The sequence below is a fragment of the Hypanus sabinus genome, unplaced genomic scaffold (genome assembly GCF_030144855.1).
Source record: "Hypanus sabinus isolate sHypSab1 unplaced genomic scaffold, sHypSab1.hap1 scaffold_95, whole genome shotgun sequence".
Lineage (NCBI taxonomy): Eukaryota > Metazoa > Chordata > Chondrichthyes > Myliobatiformes > Dasyatidae > Hypanus > Hypanus sabinus.
In genome coordinates, this window is record NW_026781804.1 from 672,660 (window position 1) to 688,918 (window position 16,259).

The following is a 16,259-nucleotide window of genomic DNA, read 5'->3' on the forward strand; positions in this document are numbered from 1 at the left end:
ATGAGTTGTTTGTACAGAGTGTGGTGGGTTTTGGAACAGTGTGGTAGACGCGTGTGTAACTGCGAATTTTAAAAGACACCTACGTAGACAGGTGAGCGTTAAATTGTCGGATTATGGCCTGTGTAGGAGGGAAGAGTTATAGTTACGGGAAAGTAGGTTTACAGAGGTGGATAAAACATGGTGGTCTGAAGGGCCCCGAGTGTGCTGGACAAGTTCTTTGTTCTTTGTTCTGCTTTGGTCCTGTCTTCCAAGGTCAGACATAAAACACCTCCCAGATGTGTTGAGGAAGGAGATTGAGAACGTGAAAGTAATCAGTTTTATGTTCAGAAGCATTGAATGGGCTCGTGGGTCTAGTAGTATGATTCTCGCTTCGGGCCTGAGTTTGAGAGCATGCGCGAGGTCCGGGGTTCAAATCCCGGACGAGAATGAGGCGAGATGTTTAGTGGTAAACAAATCCATGAGGGATATAGATAACTTCAACGTCAGCAGGGTTTCCCCCTCAGATTGACAACTCGAAGTCACAGGTTGAATATGAAAAGTTATATATTCAAGCGGAATCGTTGGGGGAACGTCTTCGCTCAGAGGATATCGCGAGAGTGGAACGAGATGCAGATTGAATTGTAACAATTAAGAGAAGTTTGAATGCGAGGGATTTGGAAGGCTATGTTCTTGGAGCGGGTGGATGGAACTAGTCAGACGGCTGGTATGGACTAGATGGGCCGAAAGGCCCGCTTCTGTTCTGCAGTGCTCTTTGACTCTATAATCCATGCGGGAATCGGGTCAGGATATAAATGGAGTGGGTGGGAAGTGTTAGGAAGCTGGTGGCCAACTCCTGCCCCATATTCTTTTGTTCCTGTGTTACTGACATTCAGGACAAATACTAACAAATGTTAGTAGTCATACTCTCTACATTGGAATGAAATAAAGATAGTGACCATGGAAAATAGTATTTCAGTAGATGACCGTCTTCCAAAATGTCTCTGCCGTCTGGAGACGTTCTTGCCGAGCCGAGTGTGGCAAACGTAACCTCGTTGTTTCACAAAGGAACTGGGAACCCGGGGGATAGGAGTAAACCAGGTTGTACACAATGATGAGGGGTATAGACAGGGTTAATGCAAGCAGGACCTTTCCACAGAGGTTGGAACTAGAGGTCACAGGTTAAGGGCAATTCTTGAGCGATCATTACTACCGTCTCCACAACCCCTCCACCTACCTCTTCTAGAAATCTGGGTGTCGTCCATCAGGTCCGGGTGACTTGTCTAACTTCAGAACCTTCAGCTTCCCAAGCAGCTCCTCCTTAGTAATGGAAACCTCATTCATTTCTGTCCCCAAACTCTCTCGGATTTCTGGCATACTGTTCGTGTCTTCCACCGGGAAGCCTGGTGCAGGATAGTTATCAAGTTCGTCCGCCATTTCATTGTTTCCCCATTTCTAACTCTCCAGTGTCACTTTACAGTGGTCCGATATACACTCTCACCTCTCTGTAACTTTGTTTATATCTGAAAGTAAAACACATTCGGTATCATCTTTGATATTATCAGCCAGCTGACCTTCATATTTCATCTTTTATCTCTTCAGCTGCTTTCTGTTGGTTTTTAACAGCTTCCCAATCCTCTATCTTCCCACTAATAGTTGCTCTATGATATGTGACAATTAACGCTAATCTTTACCTTTTATCTTTAAGGGCAAATGCCTTGAAGAGTCAATAAGAGACCATTTTGCGACCAGTGAGCATAATTCCACCAGGCTGAAATAGTTCTGCAAAAAGATAGGGCTTTTCCACAAGTTAAGGTGTTAATTTCGTGCGGGGCCAATTTGAGAGCGGTTAGCCGGGGTATTGATGGGGTTTATGGTTGAGAACAGGCTGATTTTATTTTCTGGTAAATAGACATCTTGTTTCCAATCAGGAAAGGCAGAGGAGAATCCTTCGGGATTATATAAATATATTGTAAAAAGAGGACACGGCACCGATCTATCAGGAAAGGCAGAGTAGAATCCTCCGGGATTATATAAATATATTGTAAAAAGAGGACACGTCACTGATCAATCAGGAAAGGCAGAGGAGAATCCTCCGGGATTATATAAATATATTGTAAAAAGAGGACATGTCACTGATCAATCAGGAAAGGCAGAGGAGAATCCTCCGGGATTATATAAATATATTGTAAAAAGAGGGCCTGGCAACGATCTATCAGGAAAGGCAGAGGAGAATCCTCCGGGATTATATAAATATATTGTAAAAAGAGGACACGGCAACGATCTATCAGGAAAGGCAGAGGAGAATCCTCTGGGATTATATAAATATATTGTAAAAAGAGGACACGGCAACGATCTATCAGGAAAGGCAGAGGAAAATCCTCCGGAATTATATAAATATATTGGAAAAAGAGGGCACGGCACCGATCTATTAGGAAAGGCAGAGGAGAATCCTCTGGGATTATATAAATATATTGGGGTAAATGCATGTTCAAAGAGTGAGTGGATCTGTCCGGCCGTCTGTGTGGAGCCCGAGGGAATGAGCGAGGTTTCAGGTGAATACATCCCGGCTGAATTTAGCGTGGAGGATATATGGAAGCAAGGAAATTCAGGGAAGAAGACGGTGCTGCCTTGAACCATACGCCCGTTGCAAAAGATGAGGTGCTGGCCGCCTTACACTGCAGAGTAAATGCATACTGTATATCTCGACCCCCTCCCCCCAACGCTGACCATTCTCCATTAACCATTCTCTTCTCTCCAGTTCTCCAGCTGTTCGTTTTTTCCGTTTGTTTAAAGGAACTGTGCACTCTTCTAAACACTCGCTGGATAGAGAAGAAGGGAAGAATTAACCGTTGATTCTCACCAGTAACTGGGACAACTATAATTGACACCCAAACAACACTAGACCCATGTTACACATTCGGCGCAGGTTGAGAGGATGGTTCTGAAGTCACGTGGAGCGCTAACCTTCATTGGTCAGAGATTGAGGTCAAGTACCGCGAGGTAACGTAACTCTGTCAGACTCCAGTTGGAACGCACTTGAGTACTGTGTTCAGTTCAGCTCGTCCCGCTATGGGAAACGTCAGCGATCAGGGATCAATGTTTTCCCCGATACATTTACGTGTATTCGTAAGCTGACGTGGTGTATTGGGATGGCATGCAACAAAAACAACATTTACCGGTGATAAAGCGTAAACAATTATATAAATAACGTTCGTGATTACAGTACGGATTTAGAACAGAATATGCATAAATAACAAAGACACCAGCGTGTATTTACAATGCAAACAACTTGATAGAAATGTTGTTTACGGTATTTACATTGTGGTGCAGTGACTGGGGTGATAGATAGAGGGCGCTTCGGGGAGCGGTGGTGGTTATACATAGAATGGTTGAGCGGAATAACTGTCTGGGGGGAGGTGTGGGGGAAAACATTTAGAAATACTTCAAGAAGGTGCAGAGGACGTTCAGCGGGATGTTACCTGGATTAGAGCACGTGTTGTGAGGGAAGGCTGAACGAGCTGGACCATTTCCCTGCAAAGCTACAGAGCGTGATGCCGGTGTATGAGATTACAGGAGACACAGGGTGGACAACAACACCATTTTCATCAGGGTGGCAGCGGCCAATATGAAAGGACACGCGTTGAAGATGTGCGGAGGAAAGTTTAGGTGAGAGGCAAGTTGTTTTTATTTTGAACGATGTGGTGAGTTCTGGGAACGCACTGCCGGGATGCTGGTGGCTGACACAATAGGGATATTAAAAGATACTTGGATAGACAGGTGGATGTAGTGAAAATAGCAGATTGTGGGCTGTGTAGGAGGGAATTGTCATATTGATGGCAGAGTAGGTTTACATAGGTGGGCACAGCATCGTGGGCCGAAGGGCCTGTAGTGTGCTCTACTGGTCTTTGCTCTTTGAACTAATTTGGTGGTAAAATTACCACTAGATGCGTTGAGGAAGGAGATTGAGTAAGTGAAAGGCATCAGTTTTATGTCATAAATACAGAACGGGCTCGTTGGTCTGGAGGTATGATTCTCGCTTTGGGTCTGAATTTACAAGCATGCGAGAGGTCCCCGGTTCAAATCCCGGACGAGCCCCCTGAATGAGACATTTTAGAATTTCCGTCAGTGGAGCGTAGGAGAATGAGAGGAGATATTTAGATGAATAGAAAATTATGAGGGCGACAGACAAGGCGAGGCTTTTCCCCTCAGGTTGGGCGAGACGACAGCTCGAGATCAAAGCTTTAGAGTGGACGGTGAAATATTCAAGTTTAACGTCTTCATCCAGAGGTTGTGGCGAGCTTGGAACGACATGCAGGTAGAATTATAACAATTAAGAGAATTTTGGATAGGTATGTGGATGGGAGAGGTGCGGAAGGCTAAGTTCCGAGTGCGGGTGGGTGGAACTAGACAGAAGGGCGGCATGGACTAGATAAGCCGAAGGGTCTGCTTCCGTTCTCTGGTGCAACGTCACTCTATAACTCTATGAGGGATTTGGACTGGCGTAGAATTGGAATGGATGGGAATCGATGTGAAGCTGTGTGGCCAATTCCTGCTCCTGTGTTCTTGTATTACTGAAATTCAGCTCTATCGATAGGAACAGGTGTCCTGAGTGTGATTCTCTCTCCATTGAAGCGAGATACACAACGGGAACTTGGGAAATAGTGTTTGAGTGGATGACCATCTTCCAAATTTCTCTGACCTCTGGAGACGTTTCTGCCGAGCAGAGTGTGGGAAATGTAACCTTGTAGTTTCACAAAGGAACCGAGAAACCCGGGGAATTGGAGCAACCCAGGTGTACAGAATTATGAGGCGTATAGACAGGGTTAGTGGAAGCAGGTCTTTTCTAATGTGGTTGGAGCCAGAGGTCATGGGTTAAGGGTGAAATGTGAAATAGACGCGGTGGTTTAATGCATTTGTGCTTTCAAAAGGATTTTGTTAAGTCTCCCTAAAGGAGTCTGGCATGGATTGTGACATTGAATACGAACCCACAAGGGGCATTGTCAGGTGACAGAGCCGAAGCAGGGAAGAGGGAGATGCGGGCCTTTTGCTGGATGGAAGGAAGTGACAAGTTGGGGTTCACGGGGTTCGTTCCCCAGCACAGTTGTTCGCAGAGTACGGCGATAACTTTGAAGCTTCAGTACAGTGTTTAAAGTTTAGATGTATTTGTCTCTTCTACATCTAAACTTCAGGTGAAATTCGTCATCGGTGTCAAATTGAATCAGTGAATATTGTGCTGGGGACAGCCCGCAAGTGTCCAGCACCAACATAGCGTGTCAGCAACTCATCAACCCGAACCAGTACGTCATTGCAACGTGGGAGGAAAACGGATTACCCGGAGGAATCCCAGGCGGTCGGGGGTAGAACGTACAAACTCCTTTCAGTGAGCAGTGGAAATTGAGTCCCGATCTTACAGCGGCCGCTCGAATAGCCTGACGCAAACCGCTCCACTACCGGGTCATGTTGTGGACACATTGTCTGTCTGCGGACGGCATGAAACTACACTGTTGCTGGTGCGATGGGGAGCAGTGAGCAGGACGCAAACCGTCTCCGATACGGTTCATTCAGGATTGGTGAACGGGCAGATGTGTACCAGATGTGGACGGTGATAACTGAGAGGTCAGTCTTCATTCTTATAAACTAGAAACCAGATTATTAATGACGTAAGGGAAATGGGTCACGAAAAGGAAATGGGACCGGAGTGTCCGTGTACACGAGGCAGGGATTCAGGTGACACAAGAGATTCTGCAGACACCGGAAACCCAGAGTAACACGCAGTAAATGCTGGCGGATCTCAGCATGTCGGGCAGCAGCATCTATGGAGAGGAATGAATAGTCATCCCTTCCTAACCAGACCCTTAATCCGGGCTGATAAGGATTCAGAAGCAGCGAGCACTTGGGGAGACATGTGGGAGGCCATGCTTTATTGCAAGAGGGAAGGCGTACAGGAAAGTCCCAGCGCAGCCCCACAGGGCCTTTGTGAGACCCCACGGTGCGCAGTCTGACCGTTTTATCTATGGAGAGGAGTTCGTTTCATGGCGACGATGCGAGCCGGTCTGTTCGCCAGTTGTCTGTCCGAACGGAGGATGAGAGACCGGGCCGATCATTCTGTGCTGTACCCACCGTGAGGCGGGATGTCAATGACACCCTTCAAAGTCCAACATGTCCCGATACGATGGAAAGTGGTCCCGACTTTCACCGGAGGTTGACAGGTTCCTGATGAGAAACAGCGTGAACGGAATGAGGAGAATGGGATCGGGATGAATAGCCACGATAGAATGGCGGTGATGGGCGGAATGGCCTCATTCTGCTCCGTTGCCTTATGGTCTCGGTGTGGACTCCAAACCTGGGGGTCACATCGTCAAGTTATTTACAAACGTCACATATATGACCATGGGAACAGTGGACCATAAGGCATAGGAGTAGAATTAGGCCATTTGGCCCATCGAGTCTGCTCCACCATTCAATCGAGGCTGATCCGTTTCCCCCATCTCAGCCCCACTCCCCGGTCTTCTCTATCAGACCATAAAATGGAGATCGGGACTCAACTCGTCACCGAGGCAAATATATTAGAGAAATTTATGAAACTCACAGCTATATACAGAAATGACAAGCAGATACATGTCCAGACCTGCCGAAGTGTTTCGCCCCGAAGCGTGGGCTGTACTCTTCTCCATAGATGCTGCCTGGCCTGCTGAGTTCCTCCAGCATTTTGTGTGTGTTGCTCGGATTTCCAGCGTTTGCAGATTTTCTCTTGCTTGTAGCGAGGGAGGGTTGGGTTGGTCTTGGCGTACGTTTAAAGGTCGGCACGACTTCGTGTGCCGAGGGGTCTGTGCTGTGCTGTGTTCTCCAGGTATTGCCAAGGGCAGACTGGCCTCCCCGCACTTTGCCGCGGTTGTTCGGTGCGTGGGCCTTCAGAAGCCCGGGGGCCGGACAGGTGATCCCGGGGTCGCTCAGGTGGCCGAGGCGCCGATGACCCGCAGCAGCGAGGTGACCGGATACACCGCCGCGCTCTTCAGCTGCTCCCGGAACCTGGACTGCGTCGCCGCGTAAATGAACGTGTTGGTGCAGCAGCTGACGGTCCGCAGCATAAACCCGAGCAGCGGAAAGATGAACTGCGAGTCGTTCCTCCCGGCCCCCCGCCGTCCCCGTGATCTGATAGTAGACGAATTCCACGACGGGCGTCAGCCACAGGAGGATGAAGCTGCCGGAGAGGGTGAAGAGTAAAACTATAGACCTCCTCCTGCTCTCCATCTCCGGGTCGCTGCGGGTCTCCCCACTGCTCTGACCCTGCAGCCCCTTCCGGACCCGGCTGGCCACCAAAATGTGCCTGACTGTCAGAGCGTTGAGCAGCAGAATGACAGCGAAAGGGAGGAGCGGGGTTAAAACCGTGTTGAACCAGTCATACCCCATCCAGCCTGGTTCGGTAAAGAAAGCGATCATTGGATAGCAGCCCCGCGGCACATTGTCGATGATCACTCTGGGTACATACGTGAAATAGTAGAGGACATTTTTCAGACACAGCAGGACGCCGGTTGTCCCCAGGACCACCGCCGCAGTCTCCCCGGTGCAATATTTTGTTTTCAGCCGCTGGCAACAGACCGATCGAGTGTGAAAGTGACGGTGAACCAGACGGAGCAGTCGGCGGCGGAGCGGCGCAGCACGGTGATGACACTGCACACCGGGGTTATGTTGAGGAAGCACTCCGGGAAATAATGGAAGTTGATCCGGTACAGAATAACCTCGGTGAGGATCAGCACCAAGTCCGCCGCCGCCATGGCGACCAGGTAGCGAGTGGTGCAGGTGGAGAGACCGCACTTTCCCCGGGACAGGATGGCAATCGCCACTAAATTCACTGGAGGGAGAGAGCCGGGATCAGAACGGGGGAAGTAATGAAATCGTGTTAGAGCACACAACATACACTCGGTGTCCACTCTATGAGGGACACTGGTACACCTGCCTGTTAACAGAAATATCTCATCAACCAATGACGCGGGAGCCGCTCATTTTTTAGAAACACGCAGACCACTCTGATGATAGAAATGAGAACCGGGCACATCCTGGATGTGGGTGGGGGTTGGACCTTTAATGATGAATGACACTGCAGGTAACCCTTTCCGAATGAATCTTCGAGGCTCCACAATCTCAAAGTTTTTATAGCCACTGAGATCTCCAAGGGGACATGGAGGCTTCAACAGTTAAGAACAGTCATTTTAGAAATGTGTGTTTTGAAAAAAGCATCGGCCGAGCCAATTCCCTGTTGGGATTTTAATTTGATTGCATTAAATGCGAAACTCCAAAGAATGGAAAATGTGACACGTTAATGAGTGAAAATTTGGATCGGCGTTCTTCCAGCAATGAGAATATTAGACCATAAGACCAAACGATATAGGAGCAGAATTAGGCTATTTGACCATCGAGTCCACACCGCTATTTCATCGTGGCTGATCCAATTTTCTTCTCGGACCCAAACTGGTCTCAGACTCTCTCACCACAGGAAACAGCCTCACCATATCCACTCTAGCAAAGCCTTTCAGCATTGGATGGGTTTCAGAAAGGTCACCATCTGTTCTTTTGAATTCCATCGAGAACAGTCCCAGAGCCATTAAACGCTTTTCATATGACAAGCCATTCAATCCCGGATTCACTTTTGTGAAGCTTCGTTGAACCCTCTGCAGTTTCAGATCTAAGGGAAGGTAAGGGACCCGGAACTGTTCACAATACTCCCAGTGAGGCTTCACCAGTGCTTTGTAAAGTCTCAGCATTACATCCTGACTTTATTATTCCAGTTCCCTTGTAATGAATGCTAACGCTGTATTCGCCTTCCACACCAGAGACTCGACCTGCAAATTCAACTTTAGCGAACCTGCACAAGGACTCCCAAGTCCTGTCGTACATCAGATTTAACTTGAATTTTCTCTCCATTTAGAAAATAGACACTTTTTTCATTTCTTCTGCCAAAGGTTATGACATTCATTTCCCGACACCGTATTCCAGCTGCCATTTCTTTACCCATTCTCCAAATCTGTCTTTCTGTAGAAACATAGAAACCCTAGAGCTTTGTGGGCTCTTCAGCCTGCAAAGCTGTGCCGAACATGCCCCACCTTAGAATTGACTGGGATTACCCATAACCCTCTGTTTCTCTAATCTCCATGCAACTATCCGTCTTCACCACCGTCGCTGGCAGCCCATTCCACGCACTGACTACTTTCTGCTTAAAAAACCTGCCCCTGACATCTCCTCTGTGTCTACCTCCAAGCATTTGAAAACTTTGCCCCTCGTGTTAGCCACTCTAGTCCTGGGGGCAAAAAACCTTTGACTATCCTCAAGATCAATGCCTCTGATCATTTTATACACCTTTATCAGGTCACTTCTCATCCTCCGTCGCTCCAAAGAGAAAAGGCCGAGTTCACTCAACCTATTCTCATAAGACCCCCCAATCCAGCCCAGCTTTGCATCCTATCAATGTCCCGCTGTAACCTCTGACAACCCTCCACACTATCCACAGCATCTCCAACATTTGTGTCATCAGCAAATTTACTAACCCATCCCCCCACTTCCTCATCCGGGTCATTTATAAAAATCACGAAGAGTAAGGGTCCCAGAACAGATCCCTGAGGCACACCACTGGTCACCGACCTCCATGCAGAATATGACCCGTCTACAACCACACTTCGCCTTCTGTGGGGAAGCCAGTTCTGGATCCACAAAGCAAGGTCCCCTTGGATCCCATGTCTCCTTATTTTCTCAATAAGCCTTGCATGGGGTATCTTATCAAATGCCTTGCTGAAATCCATATGCACTACATCTACTGCTCTACTTTCATCAATGTGTTTAGTTACTTCCTCACAAAATCAATCAGGCTGGTAAGTCACCACCTGCCTTTCGCAAATCCATGCTGACTACCCCTAATCATATTACTCCCATCCAAATGTTCAAAAATTCTGCTTCTCAGGATCTTCTCCATCAATTTGCCAACCGCCGAAGTAAGACTCACTGGTCTATAACTTGCTGGGCTATTTCTATTCCCATTCTTGAATAATGAAACAACATCCTCAACCCTCCAATCCTCCGGAACCTCTCCCGCCCCCATTGGTGATTCAGAGATCATCGACAGAGGCTCAGCAACCTTCATCCTCGCCTCCCACAGTAGCTTGTGGGACATCTCGTCCGGTCCCGGTGACTTATCCAATTCGATGCTTTGCAAAAGCTCCACTACATCCGATCTCTTAATATCTACATTCTCAAGCTTTTCAGTCCGCTGTAAGTCTTTCCTACAAGCGCCAAGATCCTTTTCCGCAGTGAATACTGAAGTAAAGTATTATAACCATATAACCATATAACAATCGCAGCACGGAAACAGGACATCTCGGCCCTCCTAGTCCGTGCCGAACTCTTAATCTCACCTAGTCCCACCTACCCGCACTCAGCCTATAACCCTCCACTCCTTTCCTGTCCATATACCTATCCAATTTTACCTTAAATGACACAACTGAACTGGCCTCTACTACTTCTACAGGAAGCTCTTTCCACACAGCTACCACTCTCTGAGTAAAGAAATACCCCCTCGTGTTTCCCTTAAACTTCTGCCCCCTAACTCTCAAATCATGTCCTCTCGTTTGAATCTCCCCTACTCTCAATGGAAGCAGCCTATTCACGTCAACTCTATCTATCCCTCTCAAAATTTTAAATACCTCGTTCAAATCCCCCCTCAACCTTCTGCACTCCAGTGATAGCAGCGGTATTCATTAAGTACCTCTGCTATCTCCTCCAGTTCCATACACACGTTTCCACTGTCACACTTGATTGGTCCTATTCTCCCACTTCCTATCCCCTTGCTCTTCACGTACTTGTAGAATGCCTTGTGGTTTCTTTAATCCTGACCGCCAAGGCCTTCTCTTGTCCCGTTCTGGCTCTCCTAATTTCTTTCTTAAGCTACTTCCTGCTAGCCTTATAATCTTCTAGATCTCTATCATTCCCTAGCTTTTTGAACCTTTCCTAATCAGCTCTGCTTTATCCATGCTAGACTCTTCCCTGTACTACCGTGGGCTCGTAACTTTTCAAGGAGCCAAACGGCGGTTCAGCACAGAATGAGTGGCCGCTCGACTCATTTCGTCCGAGGGGCCTCTGGAGCCGTTTCCAGCCGCCTGAGTTTGGTCAACCTTTCCGAAACAGGTATCTGTCCACGTGACCTCTAATGTTGTTTGTCGGTTTGAAATGGATGGCGAGGAGTTGTTCCTTTGACCGGAGAACTAATTTAATGAATCACGACCATTCAGCGCAGATTAACACACTGAATAACTATGTCGGCGAACGCAGCGCCCATATATTGCAGTCGGTACTGATCTTCATCGCAGATCAGCATTTCAACCGAATGAGGTTCATGCGATATATTGAACGGAATGAACTGTTGTAAACGTCACTCTCAGAGGTCCCATCATCCCTCCTGAATCGCGTTATCCTCCCACCTGTCTGTTCCGGTACCTGTGATACGGTCATGACTTGGAGTGAAATGTACACGGGTTGATCAATAAGCTGACAGGTGACGGAATAAAAACACTGGAGTCGTATGCAGAGAAGGAAGCTGTCAAAAGCCGCAGCAGACGGAGGCAGAGGGATGTCAGATGATGTTTAACCGGACAAGTGTGAGGCTTTGCACTCTGTGTAGTCGGATGCCAGCGGGTAGAACTCAGTAAGTGACAGAGGCACCATGTCGTCCTAATCTGCGGCACATCTCTCTGAGAGGGGCAACGCAATAGACAGGGTGGTGAATGCAGTGACCGGTTGCCTTAAGTGCTGAGGGACTGAGTAGAATAGTCAAAGATCACAAACTTCAGTCAGGCTGCATATGATGTAATGCGATCATTTATCGTTACCCGGATACAGTAAAACCGGTTTGGAGAGGCCATGGAGGAGGTTTACCGGGTTATGACCTGTATCAGAGGTTATTAGTTAAAAGGAAAATTGGAATTGGAATTAATTTATCATTGTCTCATGAAGAAATACAATCAAAAACGTGTTCTGCGTCCTGTACACAAAGATCAGGTCACTGAACAAGGCGTTGAGCTGGAACAGAGTAAAACAATAAAAGAATGCAGAATAAGGTGTAACAGTGACAGAGAGAGAGCGCAGAACAGGTAAACGATAAGGTGTGTGATCATAACGAGGTAGACTGTGAGGTCAGGAGTCCGTCTTATCGTCCCAGTGAACCATTCAATAGTCTTACCCGGTCCCGTGATCCCGAATCCATCTGCCCTGTCCGTCACTCATTGCATTAAAGTAAATGCAGCTTCTCCCATCAGACCTTCTCGCTCCCTGTTCCGCCCCTGCTTACCGCATCTCCCGAACTCACTCCCTTTGACTTATTCACTTTGCCGCAAACATCTCTTCCTTCTGCACGACGGGCCTGGATCCCAGACCCTGACAGAACAGTTTGATGCTTGGGATGGTTCAGCGAAGGATAATTCTCTTGATCTTTGCGATGAAACTCACGGAGTCTAAAAACTTTGGAAATGGAGCGGAGAAGGAAAACTGGAATGGAGAAATCCTCGAGACAGATGTGTGTGTGTGTGTGTGTGTGTGTGTGAGAGAGAGAGAGTGTGTGAGTGTGTGTGTGTGTGTGTGTGTGTGTGTGTGTGAGAGAGAGAGTGTGTGAGTGTGTGTGTGTGTGTGTGAGTGTGTGTGTGTGTGTGAGAGAGAGAGAGTGTGTGAGTGTGTGTGTCTGTGAGAGAGAGAGAGTGTGTGAGTGTGTGTGTGTGTGTGTGTGTGTGTGTGTGAGAGAGAGAGTGTGTGAGTGTGTGTGTGTGTGTGTGAGAGAGAGAGTGTGTGAGTGTGTGTGTGTGTGTGTGTGTGTGAGAGAAAGAGTGTGTGAGTGTGTGAGAGAGAAAGAGTGTGTGAGTGTGTGTGTGTGTGTGTGTGTGTGTGTGTGTGTGTGAGAGAGAGAGAGTGTGTGAGTGTGTGTGTCTGTGAGAGAGAGAGAGTGTGTGAGTGTGTGTGTGTGTGTGTGTGTGAGAGAGAGAGTGTGTGAGTGTGTGTGTGTGAGAGAGAGAGAGTGTGTGAGTGTGTGTGTGTGTGAGAGAGAGTGTGTGTGAGTGTGTGTGTGTGAGAGAGAGAGAGTGTGTGTGTGTGTGTGTGTGTGAGAGAGAGAGAGAGAGAGAGAGAGAGAGAGAGAGAGAGAGAGAGAGAGAGAGAGAGAGAGAGAGAGAGAGAGAGAGAGAGAGGGAGAGAGAGAGTGTTTCCAGTGTAATTGGTTTCAGTCTAACAGAGCCTGGGTAGCTCAGTCGGTAGAGCATCAGACTTTTAATATGAGGGTCCAGGGTTCAAGTCCCTGTTCAGGCGCTCACTTTATATCGCAGGTTGTCTCCTCATCGCCGCATTCAGTTCCATCCCATGACAGACAGCTTTACCACTCCAAATGCATTGAAATATCCGGGGGAACTCTTCACTCACAGGGGGCTGGGAGAGTGAAAGCAGATTCCAGCGGAAGTGATGGATGCGGGTTCGGTTTTAGTACTTAGGAGACTTTTGGGTGAGTACATGGATGGAGAGGGTGTGCGGGGGCAATTGGCCAGGTGCAGGTCCTGGGGACTAGTCAGAATAATAGATCGGTGCGGACTAAATGGTCTAAGCCTGTTTCTGTGCCGGTCCCCGTGACACTGATTTCCAGTGGGTGATTTAGTATACAGTGTAATTATGCAGAAAGTACTCACATTGATATTAACCCTATATTTCAGATTCCGTTCATCCATTGCCAGTCCGGAGGACACGGCGCATGTATCTGGCTGACCTTTGACACACCACGTCAGCACACAACACTCCATATTGGGCCTTTACCAGCGTCTTATACAATTTCACCCAAACATCCGAACTCCCGCGCTCTCCACTCTGATTTGTGAAGCCAGTGTGCATGTTTCCACTGTGAGAGTCACTGGGATCTGCAGTGAGCCGACAGCCCGCGTCGTCCCGAACTCCACTCTAAAGAGCATCCAGATTATTGATTATACATTACTGAAATAGAACTGAATCTGACACAAGACACACGGCCCTTCGCGATCAAGCCGACTTCCAACACAACATATTGTGGGTCAGTGGGCCTCAGCTCAGCAGTAGGAGAGCTGCTGGAAGTGATTATTGTGTCTGGGGGTTTCTGTGCATTTGGAATGCATACGGTCAGATGTCGAACAGTCATTGTTGTTTTGTGCCCTGCAGGGCTTATTTTGCTAGGCTGACGGCGTGTGCTGAGGAATTTAAAAAACACATCAAAGGTGATTGATGGCATAAGGATAGTAGATTTTTGTTAGGGATTTCAAACCATAAAACACAGAAGCTGAATTGTTCCATTCGGCCCATTGAATCCGCTCCGCAATTTCATGCTGGATGTTTTATTTTTCCTTCTGAATCCCATTATCCCTCCCACTGCCCTTAACCTTTGACGCCTTCACTAATCAGGAGCCGATCAACCTCTGCTTTAAACATAACGTGTAACTTCGCTTCCGTAGCCGACTGAGGCAACAGTTCTACCGATTCGACACTCTCTGGTTTTCTGTCTCGCCACATCCATCTGCCCTCGAACCTTTGTTCCCCAAACCGCTTTCACCCATGTGCCTACACAAAAGTCCCTTCAATGTGACAACTGGATCAACACTCGCACCACACCCTGAATGACGAATTTAGGCTCGTGTTTCTATCAAACATTTCACCGTTCAGCCACAAACCGTGATACCTAGATCCAGTCTAAGCCAGCAAGGGGAGAAGTGGGAGAGCCTGCATGGACCCACCTTATCTCAACCTCCAAATATCTAATGTAGCTGCAACATCACTTCCCAAATCCACACTCTGTGTGCTGACGGATTAAGGTCAGTGTCCCAAATGCTTGTAAAGTCTTGGTAGGATACTTTTCTGGCTGGATGTCCGTGACCAATAATACTTGGCAGGTATCAGAGACAGAGCCCCTGTTAAAACTGATATGTTATAACTGACTTGGATGAAAATGGAGATGGATAGGGACATTCAATGTAAGAACCGAGAAGTAATCTTGCAGCTCTCTGAAATTTTGACCGGGCCACACTTGGAGTATTGTGTACAGCTCCGAGCGCTCCATTACAGGGAGAGCGTGGTGCCGTTGGTGAGGTTTCAGAAGTGCCTTACCCGGCTGACGCGTGGCTGAGACGGTGTTCTCTGCAAGGACAGTTTGACAGACACATTTAGGACAGCCAGTCGGAATATTTCCCCCAGGGTACACATGTCAAGTGCTGGAGCGGATGCATTCAGGGTGAGAAGGGAAAAGTCTAAAGGGGACCACGGGATAAGAATCGGAGCTGTTTTTCATGATTGATGTATAGTTAAAAACTCACCAGAAATATCTGCTGCCGGAGAAACGCAGAGGAGGATCTGATCAGAGGTTGGGCCGTAGAACAACTAACCGCTCGATCCTACCTGACTGATAGAGATTGAGGCTGGCTTTGGACCATTTACCTGCATCGTCCCTCGCTCTCACACAAACAATAAAGCAAAGGGATTGCGAATGTAAGATGCTGGGGAAACTCAGGTCAGGCAGCATCTGTGGAAAGAGTTGACCTTTCAGTCCGAGGTCCTTCATCAGCCCTGGTGAAAAGTCTCGGCCCGAAACGGTGACTATTTATTCCTCTCCATAGATGCTTCCCGGCCTGCTGAGTCCCTTAGCATTTTGTGTGTGTTTCTCCGGATATGCAGCATCTGCAGACTATCTTATTTTTAGCAAAGGGGAACTCGGCTCGGACAACTAATCTGGCATTAACCGGCATTGATGTTACATTAATAGTGATGATGCAATATTCTACAATAAATTGTGGGTAACAGTTTGTACCAAGCGTCTGAATGAAGTCTACTCTTCATCACTCCATCCTTTCATAAAAGGTGATAATATGCGGACGACATGAGGAGAGACTGGATGATTTATTCTGGAGGGATTCGTCTACAGGCGAAATGTATAAACTCTGTAACATTATCTGGAGACTTATGAGGTTTCTTTGGCTTTAGGAAACATGTGTTGAGGAAAGTTTCATCAGCTTGTAGAGTTTGAAGTACAAGATAATGATAGTGAAATTAGAAACGGGAAAAGGAGTGTCAACGTCAAAAGCAACAAAATAAGTCTACACATTTCCCAAAGACAAAATTCAGAACCCGTAGAGTCTTTGATAAGTTTAACCCAAATCATTGTGCCCAGCTTCTGAATCTCGCAATAAGAGATCACGAAAATAAAATTGGATAGGAATCCATTATGTGGGCCAAGCCAATGCCTACAA

General features: G+C 47.5%; 1 non-coding gene across 1 annotated transcript; it reads left to right on the top strand.

Moving 5' to 3' along the window:
* The first annotated feature begins 13,241 nt into the window (after nucleotides 1-13,241).
* On the top strand, nucleotides 13,242-13,314 carry trnak-uuu (transfer RNA lysine (anticodon UUU)). Its single transcript has one exon. It is a non-coding gene; the product is annotated as a tRNA-Lys (tRNA).
* The last annotated feature ends 2,945 nt before the right edge of the window (nucleotides 13,315-16,259 follow it).